The sequence below is a fragment of the Myotis nattereri genome (genome assembly GCF_964212035.1).
Source record: "Myotis nattereri genome assembly, chromosome: 15".
Classification (NCBI taxonomy): Eukaryota; Metazoa; Chordata; class Mammalia; order Chiroptera; family Vespertilionidae; genus Myotis; species Myotis nattereri.
In genome coordinates this window covers 45,385,288-45,395,464 of record NC_138090.1, presented here as the reverse complement: position 1 = coordinate 45,395,464, position 10,177 = coordinate 45,385,288, and positions in this window count along the sequence as shown.

The following is a 10,177-nucleotide window of genomic DNA, read 5'->3' as shown; positions in this document are numbered from 1 at the left end:
ACCTTTACTGGAATGATGATCTGGAAACTACAGGTTTCATCCCACACTGATTGAAAAGGGGCATCTAAATTCTAGCTCAGGCCCCTCACTGGCACTCAGAACATGGCCTCTTCATTAGCTGCCTCTCTGGTGAGTAGGCCATGAGCTGGGAAATGACACATAAAGATGCCATTAATAAATGGGTCCATCCTCAGACATATTTGGTCACGTTTATCATTGAAGCAAGCCGATTTTTTATTTTTAAAAAAATATATTTTATTGATTTTTTTACAGAGAGGAAGGGAGAGGGATAGAGAGCCAGAAACATCAATGAGAGAGAAACATTGATCAGCTGCCTCCTGCACACCCCCTGCTGGGGATGTGCCTGCAACCAAGGTACATGCCCTTGACCAGAATCAAAACCGGGACCCCTCAGTCCACGGGCCGACGCTCTATCCACTGAGCCAAACTGGTCAGGGCGGGAGCCGATTTTTTAAAGTGGGATTATTGACCATCCACCTTAAGTGAGACCTCATTTTCTCTATTAAAGCTTAGGAAGGAAACAACATTTTAAATGAATATGGCCCAGCTCATCACGTGGGGATGGGGGTGGGGCAGGCAAAGTGTAAATTATCCAGGAGACAGACCACAAAGGGGAGAAAGGTAAGGAACAACTCTCAAGCAAGGTTTAGGAACCAAATGTCTAAGGAGTTTAGTTGGTATTTCTTTTTCCAGTTTCGTTTCCTTAATCCTCCTGCTTCTAACAGTTGCTCCCATTGTTCAAGGTTGTAGAACTGCACACCACTCAGGATTTTTCAGCAGATGTGCTGGAAACTGATTGAAAATATGGGCTCACTTTCTCCTGTGGAAAAGAGTACTCCATCTGCCACGCGTGTCCAATAAATTAGACTATAATTGGTTTCCTGCCACCCCACCCCTTGGTGGAGCATCACCATGCGACCATAAATTTGTTAGTAGCTCTTTCCGTGCAGCTCGCACTCAGTGGGTGTAATTTTACTGGTTAGATTTGAACTTTATGAATCTATGTTATCATAGCATTCAGAAAGACATCTGACTTTACCCTAAAAGGTCCTGAATATTGTTACTGGGGAGAGAAAAGACTGGATGTTTTTATAAAGAATTGTATGTGTTAATCTACATAAACCAATAATGCTATTTCTCAGTTCCTTTAAGGGCCACTGCAGTCATGATGCTGAAACTCTTATTAATGAAAGTAACTCGATAATGAAGGGATTGGGATGTATTTGAGAAGTATATTACAATAGGATTGGAACACTTACAAGCTAGAAATACTTTTAGGCCCATTGGGCTGGGGTAAACTGAGATACTTGTCAGTTTACTTATTAACCTGTATCAAACTGGTTGAAAAGTATTATTCTGAGCTAAATCAAGCCCAGACACATGGTGAGACGCATGAGGATTGGAAATCAAGAACAAGGCAAATAGATTCCCAAGTTAGTACCAGTGTTACTTATGAGAGGGAGCCTCCACACCAATGTAATAAAATTATTATTTTTTGTAATCATTGTGCCAGATGTCACCAATTTATTCTTACAAGGTTGTCAGAGGAGTCTGACAACGGGTCTCTCCATTAACTTTGGCTTAAGGAAAGGCCGACTCCATGTACTCTGCCTGAAGAAGTATGCTTTCTATTTTTATTTTTTATAGGAAGATGCAAGGAGTGGCCCTATGGAGGGCTCTCGGGGACAGTCTCACCTGATTCTTGTTCATCGAGTGGGACATCACCAGCTACAGCAGACAGAGTTCCCAGCTACTGTAGGGGTTTGCTTACAAGAACTCTAAAGGCCGGTGTTTCCACGATTTTCTCAGGATGGCAGTGAGCAAAGAGACTCACTTTTTAAAAAAATATATATATTTCTTTATTGATTTCAGAGAAGAAGGGAGAGGGAAAGATAGAAACATCAATGATGAGAGAGAATCATTGATTGGCTGCCACCTGCACGCCCCCTAGTGGGGATTGAGCCTGCAACCTGGGCATGTGCCCTTGGCTGGTATTGAACCCAGGACCTCCCAGTCCACAGGCCGACACTCTATCCACTGAGCCAAACCGGATAGAGCCATGGCCGGCAAACTGCGGTTCGTGAGCCACATGCGGCTCTTTGGCCCCTTGAGTGTGGCTCTTCCTAAGCCTTAGGAGTACCCTAATTAAGTTAATGACAGTGTACCTACCTATATAGTTTAAGTTTAGAAAATTTGGCTCTCAAAAGAAATTTCAGTTGTTGTACTGTTGATATTTGGCTCTGTTGACTAATGAGTTTGCTGACCACTGGTAGGGTAAAGGGACTCACTTTGGGGTTTACTTTTCTGCTCTTCTTGCCTGTTCCTCACGGTTGCTGCCATACCTCCACTAGCATTTCTTCATATAGTGAACATCCTAAACGGGAAGGAAGGGAGGGGCTTTTATTTTTCATCTTGGAGAAAGCTCTTCCCCCACAATCCCTCAGAAGACTTGACCTAAGTAGGTGGGGTTGGGGAAGTGAACATCTGACATTTCAGCTCTGATTATGGAAGGTAGGCAGTTCGGATGACTCCACATGGGAAAATGGCTTCTGCCACCAAGTTACTTCTCAAAGCATCAGAAGCTACGGAGAGGTACAGCCATTGTCCTTAACCAAAGGCACCAGAACGTGGCCCTGTGGCCTCCCCTCCGTGTCTCTTCTGTTTGAGAAAATCCCTTTGCTTCTTGTTATGTACCTTTCTTCTTAGATGTTCATGGAGAAATGTTTCCCAAGTAAAAGAAAGCGAGATGGAATTTGACATGGGAGAAGATCTTTTGAGAAAAATATCATTAGCTCTCACCATAAGTTCTAGATCTTGGCTCTCAGAAAGTTTTTTTAAGTGGGGGGCGGGAGGGGGTGCCCTGGCCGGTGTGGCTCAGTTGGTTGGGCATTGTCCTGAGCACTAAAATGTTGCTGGTTCCATTACCTTAAGTGAGAGCGGGAGCCAGCAGGGCAGGTTATATTCACATATTGGGCTTGTGCTTGGCAGGGCTCTGCCTTTGTGTCCAAACATTTCCAGTCCATTGCAACCAAAAGGAACGGTAGTCCTGTCTGGAGGGCAGCAATGTAATTTTAGCAAATTCTAGGACAGGTTCAGCGGGGATGGTACAACACAGTGAATAATTTTTATCCCCCCCCCCCCCAATGGAGTAACAGAGGCTGGATGTACACTTTTATCTCAAACAATTCTAAACCCAAACCAAATAGATGGAATAATAGTTTTCAGACCTTAGACAATAGGCAGAACAGGCTTCTTTCTGGCCCTTAAGAGAAAGGAAATGAATGAAACAAGTGATTTACCAGCGGGAAGTCTAGAGGCAGCCCTGGCTGGGTAGGTCAGTTGCTTAGAGCATTGTATGGCTATGCCAAGGTTTGGGGTTTGATCCCCGGTCAGGGCACATGCAGGCATCAACCAATGCATGCGTAAGTAAGTGGAACAACAAACAGATGTTTCTCTCTCACTCTCCCTTCCTCACTCTCTCTAAAATCAATAAAAAATGTTAAGATTCAGAGGCAGTTCTCAGACCATAGAGAAGACAGCAGTCTTCACTCAGTTGAGAAGACAGATACTAGAGTGCAGAGAGACCAAGGAAACTAGAATTTGTGACTGCAGAGAGATGCAGATGAGTCCTCTCGAGTCTCTCATAATGAATTCAAATATTTTGGAAGTCAACAACACACTTGGTAATAACCCATGGGTCAAAGAAGAAATTGCAAGACAAATTAGAAAATATTTTAAACTGAACAAAACGGAAAGTACAACATACCAGTATTTGTGGGATGCAGTCAATAACTAAGGAAAATTTTATAGCATTGAATTCTGGCTTTAGAAAAGAGGAAAGGTCTCAGATCTTTCACTTCCAGAAGCTAAAACAGCCTGTGTGACATTGCTCAGTGGTTGAGTGTTGACCTATGAACCAGGAGGTGACTGGTTACTGGTCAGGGCACATGCTTTGGTTGCAGGCTCAATCCCTAGTGGAGGGCCTGCATGAAGCAGCCAATTGATGGTTCTCTCTTATCATTGATGTTTCTCTCCCCCTTCCTCTCTGAAATCAATAAAAATGTACTTTTTTAAAAAAGAAACTAAAACAAATTATGCTCAAAGAAGGAAATGAGCAGAAATCGATGAAATAATAAGAAATGGGAAAGTGATTGAGAAAATTAATGAAACCAAAAGCTACACAATAAAATGGATAAACCTCTAACCAGAATTAAAAGACAGAAAATACAAATTACCAATTTTAGAAATGAAAGAGGAGACAGCATAACAGGTTCCACATACATTAAAAGACTAATAAAAGAATACTGTATTATGAACAACTTTATGCCAATCAGTTTAACAATTTGGGTGTGATCAACAAATTCCTTGAAAGATACAAAAGTTCCCTGAAGAAGAAATACGTAACAGAGAACATTTTGTCTATTGCCAGATGGGAGGGGGGGTTAGGGGGGGTGAAAAGGGTAAATGGATTAAGAAGTACAAATTGGGCCTGGCCAGCATGGCTCGGTAGTTGAGCATTAACCTATGAACCAGGAAGTCATGGTTCGATTTCCAGTCCAGGTGCATGCCCTGGTTGCGGGGCTCAATCCCCAGTAGGGGGCGTGCAGGAGGTAGCCAATCAAGGATTCTCATCAATATTTCTCTCCCTTCCTCTCTGAAATCAATAAAAATACTTTTTTTAAAAAAAGAAAAAATGTACAAATTGGTTCTTACAAAATAGTTATGGGGATGTAAAGTATAGCATAGGGAATATAGTCAACAATATGCTAATAACTGTATGGTGTCAGATGGGTACTAGGCTCATTGTGATCACTTAATAAGGTATATAAGCGTCTAATCACTATGTGGTACACCTATAATATAATATCGCATGTCAAGTATTAAAAAAACTAGTAGATATTCTTAATTATAGTAAATTTAAAGAGTTTTTTATAATAAAAATAAATTTTGCTCTGACACAAAAACTAAGCAGTTAGAAAATAGAATGATAGTAAAGACCAAATTTATAATAGCAACAAAAGGTAAAATACCTAGGAATAAATTTGATTTATGTGAATAAAACTTGAAACAATTGAGGGGCATAAAGAATACTTGACAATACCAACTGTTCTTATATAATAACTCTCAGTTTTATACAGCAGCTAGTTTTCCCAACATTAATCCATAAATACAGTGGGATTCTAATAAAATTTCCAAGATAATTGTTTTCTTTATACGTGTGTGTGTGTGTAGAGAGAGAGAGAGAGATTTCAGAGAGGAAGGGAGAGGGAGAGAGAGAAATATCAATGATGAGAGAGAACCATTGATCAGTTGCCTCCTGCACACTTCCTACTGGGGATCGAGCCTGCAACCCCAGCATGTGCCCTTGACTGGAATTGAACCCAGGACCCTTCAGTCCGCAGGCCTCTATCCACTGAACCAAACCAGCTAGGGCTCCAAGATAGTTGTATTCAATGAAGGATAGGTTCTCAAATTCATGGTGTGAATAAAATTTTATGCCAAAGTAGGCACTTTTGAGGAACGGAAATTGTATTACTGTTGATTTGGGGAGAGAAAAATCGCCTCCTTGGGGAAAGAGTTTGGATAGCTGGGGAAAGTATGAGCCTCCCCAATTTTCCCCAGTTTCCTGTCGTGTCACCAGGTCCTAGGATCTGCACACGACTCCCGCGGCCACTCTGCATCCAGAGACTGCTGTCTTGCGCCTCCTGCACGGGGGCAGAGACCTTCCAGAAATGGCAATACCACTGTGCCCTGGTGCGGAGGTTACCAGCATCGGTGTTGATCAGGTCCTACCTTTTCAGTTGGGTTCAGTTAACTTCATCCACACGGGTGATTCTGGTGGCCTCTGATCTTACTGGAGCCTTTCACCCTGTTTGTCTGGACACGGGATGTCTATTATCTCCATTGCCTGAGATAGGAAGATGTCATTTCCTTTTTTTCTGGCTTCTAATAACTGGGCTAGTCACCTGCCGCTCTTTCATATTCTTTTTTTTTAACACCCTCGGTCCCGTAAGAGGCTTGTTAACATGAGACAGTTTCCCTTAAAAAAAAAAAAAAAAGACAAGTATTCCCTGTTAATTTGAATGGTTAGAATTTAATATGCTTTGTTTAGGAGCTTAAGTATCTTAAGTCTTCCTGTGATTACAGTGGCCATGCCTACTCTGGCCAATGACCTGTTCCCAGGTGTGACTGACAAGTACCTTCCCTATTTCACTGATACTTAATGGGTATGCGTCTAAATTGCAGCTTCTTGCCCTAGCTGGTTTGGCGCAGTGGATAGAGCGCTGGCCTACAGACTGAAAGGTCCCAGGTTCAATCTTGGTCAGGGGCATATACTCAGCTTGCAGGCTTGATCCCCAGTAGGAGGCATGCAGTGATTCTCTCTCATCATTGATGTTTCTCTCTCTCTCTCCCTCTCAGAAATCAATACAAACATATATATATATATATATATATATATATATATATATATATATATATATTTGTATTGATTTCTTACAGAAAGGAAGGGAGAGGGATAGAGAGTTAGAAACATCGATGAGAGAGAAACATCGATCAGCTGCCTCCTGCACATCTCCTACTGGGGATGTGCCCACAAACCAAGGTACATGCCCTTGACTGGAATCAAACCTGGGACCTTTCAGTCCGCAGGCTGACGCTCTATCCACTGAGCCAAACTGGTTAGGGCAATACAAATATATTTTAATAAGTAAATTGCAGCTTCCTGGCAAAGCTGCACAAATGGTACACCCATACTATTTGGTCTTTCCTTTGCTCCTTTCCAGTGAATTAATAACCGGGTTAATTACAGTGGTGTCACCACTGTGTGCAGTGGTGGAGGTCTGACGCTGTCACCTGCATTCAGGAAACAAGATTGGAACGAAGTAAAAGTATGTATTTGCAGAGGTTATGATTTTATACATAGAATCTTTAGGAATGTGAAGACATGCTTTTAGAGTAGATGACTATAGGAAGGTAACAGGCTGCAGGTTGATGTTCAAAAATCAATTGTGTTTCTAGATGGTAGAAGCTAATAATTGAAAAATGAAATTAAAAAATAATTCCATTTATGTAGCATCAAAAATTAAAAACACTTCTAAAAATTAAAATATGTAATTCCTATATACCAAACACTATAAAATGTGAACTTGTGGTTTATAATAAATGTACATTTTGGCCTCTGTCCATGGTTCTTGGTTCATAGCTTCCCAAATCCTAAGGGAGAGAGCAGCAGGAACATCATTTGTTACAATATTTGGTCTGTTATCCTCAAATCCTGAAATGGCTTCAGAGACATAGAGGGGAAATGGGCGTCATGCTATTCATGATAAGCTTCTTGCAACCACGCCCGAGTGTTTGTTAAGGAGGTTACTTTTGGAAAGCACCGTTGTCAGAAAGTTGGGGGCTGGTTGTCAGATGAACCACCTGTGGCTGGAGAGTTGGAACTTTCAGTTGCAAACCCCGGAACTCTGAGGAGGGAGAGGGGGCCGGGGGGTTCAGTCACCAATGGCTGATGGTTTACTCCACCACGATGCCCATGCAGCAACGCCGCCATAAAGACCTATACAGTCCTGTGGGTGTGACAGCTGTGGCAAGGGGTTCTGTAGCAGCACAGTCTCACATTCATTGCAGAACTCACACTGGAGAGAAACCCTATAAATGTGAAGAGTGCAGCAAGGGCTTTGGTTGGAGTGTTAATCTTCGTGTTCATCAGAGGGTCCACAGGGGTGAGAAGCCCTATATCTGTGAGGAGTGCGGGAAGGGCTTCACTCAGGCCGCCCACTATCACATCCATCAGAGGGTCCACACTGGGGAGAAACCTTATAAGTGTGATGTCTGTGGTAAGTCTTCAGCCACAATTCACCATTAATATGCCACCGGAGACTCCACACTGGAGAGAAACCATACAAATGTGAAGTGTGTGGGAAAGGCTTTACTCGCAATACGGATCTTCACATCCATTTTCGGGTTCACACAGGAGAGAAACCCTACAGATGTAAGGAGTGTGGGAAGGGCTTCAGCCAGGCTTCCAACCTTCAAGTCCATCAGAACGTCCACACGGGGGAGAAACGATTCAAATGTGAAACTTGTGGGAAGGGCTTCAGTCAGTCCTCAAAGCTGCAAACCCATCAGAGAGTCCACACGGGGGAGAAGCCGTACACGTGTGGTGTGTGTGGGAAGGGCTTCAGTCAGTCCTCTGGCCTTCAGTCCCATCAGAGAGTCCACACGGGGGAGAAGCCGTACACATGTGGTGTCTGTGGCAAGGGCTTTAGGTACAGCTCACAGTTTCTGTACCATCAGAGAGGCCACACTGGGGAGAAACCTTACACATGTGAGGAGTGTGGGAAAGGCTTTGGTAGGAGCTTGAATCTTCGCCATCATCAGAGGGTGCACACTGGAGAGAAGCCCCACAAGTGTGAGGAGTGTGGAAAGTCCTTCAGTCTCCCCTCAAATCTTAGAGTCCATCTGAGCGTTCACCTTCGGGAGAAAGTGTTTACATGTGAGGAGTGTGGGAAGGGCTTCAGTCAGAGTTCATGTCTTCAGGCCCATCTGAGAGTTCACACTGGAGAGAAACCGTACACGTGTGACGTATGCGGGAAGGACTTCTGTCACCGCTCACGTCTCACGCACCATCAGAAAGTCCACTCTGGCAAGAATCGTTACGAATGAGAAATGTGTTCATGCTTCCCGTCAGGTTGTACATCTAGTTTTTGGAGAGTCCATGCTGGGGATAAAACACTATAACGTTTTGTGAGTGGAAAGGGGTTTCTTCATCACTTGGAATCTAACAAATCCATAAAAATGATGATATAAAACCATAGTAACAGGAATAGGACTGATATTCAAGAGAGAAATATGTTGTAACCCTCCTGGTAAAGTCCAATTGATATAAATTATCTTTCTTTTAAAAAATATTTTTATTGCCCTGGCTGGTTTGGCTCAATGGATAGAGCATCAGCCTGCAGACTGAAGGGTCTCAGGTTCGATTTCAGTCAAGGGCACATGCCCAGGTTGTGGGCTCCATTCCCAGTAGGGGGTGTGCAGGAGGCAGCGGATCAATGATTCTCATCATTGATGTTTCTCCCTCTGTCTCTCCCTGTCCCTTCCTCTCTGAAACCAATAAAAATATATTTTAAAAATATATATATTTTAATAATATATATATTTTTATTGGCAATATTATATATTACTAGGATATATGTATATTCTAGTAATCTCTAAATAGTGGTATCTGGCATTTTTTGTGTTCCAATGAAACTTTATTATGGACACTGACCAGGAATTGAACCGTGACCTCCTGGTTCATAGGTCGATGCTCAACCACTGAGTCACACCAGCCGGGCTGATATAAATGATCTTTCAAAGTGAGTACATGCCAAAAGAGAATGTGTGAAAAGAATATTTGCCATATATTAGCTAGTTTTGAGGGGATCAGGGAAGGTTTTGGATTATTTCCCCATTAACTTCCACTTTTTTTGTGTATTTACAGTGACCATTATTTTTATTACAGTTTAAAAGCTATGAAAAATGAAATGAATAAAGTAACTGACTAAATATTTCCTGTGGCCAAGAACTCATGATTCCTTTATATCATACAGTATATTGGATTAAAATTAAGGAATATATCCCCAGAGGTGAATCTTGGCTCTTCAGAAGTAAATTTTTGTCTGCTGCAGATTATATATAAAAGAACATTTGCCCTGGCCAGAGTGGCTCAGATGGTTGGGCATTGTCCTTTGCACCAAAAGTTTTCCAGTTCAAAGCCTAGTTAATCTCTTTCCACCCTCTTCCCCTTCCTTTCCTTTCCTTTTTTTGAAATTTATTTTTTGGTAGGTGACAATTAAAATCAATTTATGGAATCTTCGAGGTGTATATTGCCTTTGGCGGAATTTAATTATTCTCCATATGAATATCTAGTTGTTCCTATGCCAGTTATCAAAACTCTTCCTCATTCCCCACTACTTTGCAGTACCACCTTTAAAGAAAATCAGTAATCTATATATATAAAAGGCTAATATGCAAAGTGTCACCTTGGGAGTTCCACCGAGAGATGGGGAATTTGATCGCTCACTATGATGTGTGCTGACCACCAGGGAGCAGCATGGAACAAAGGAAGGCCCTGGCCGGCAGCCAGAGGCCCTGATAGGCCCTAATC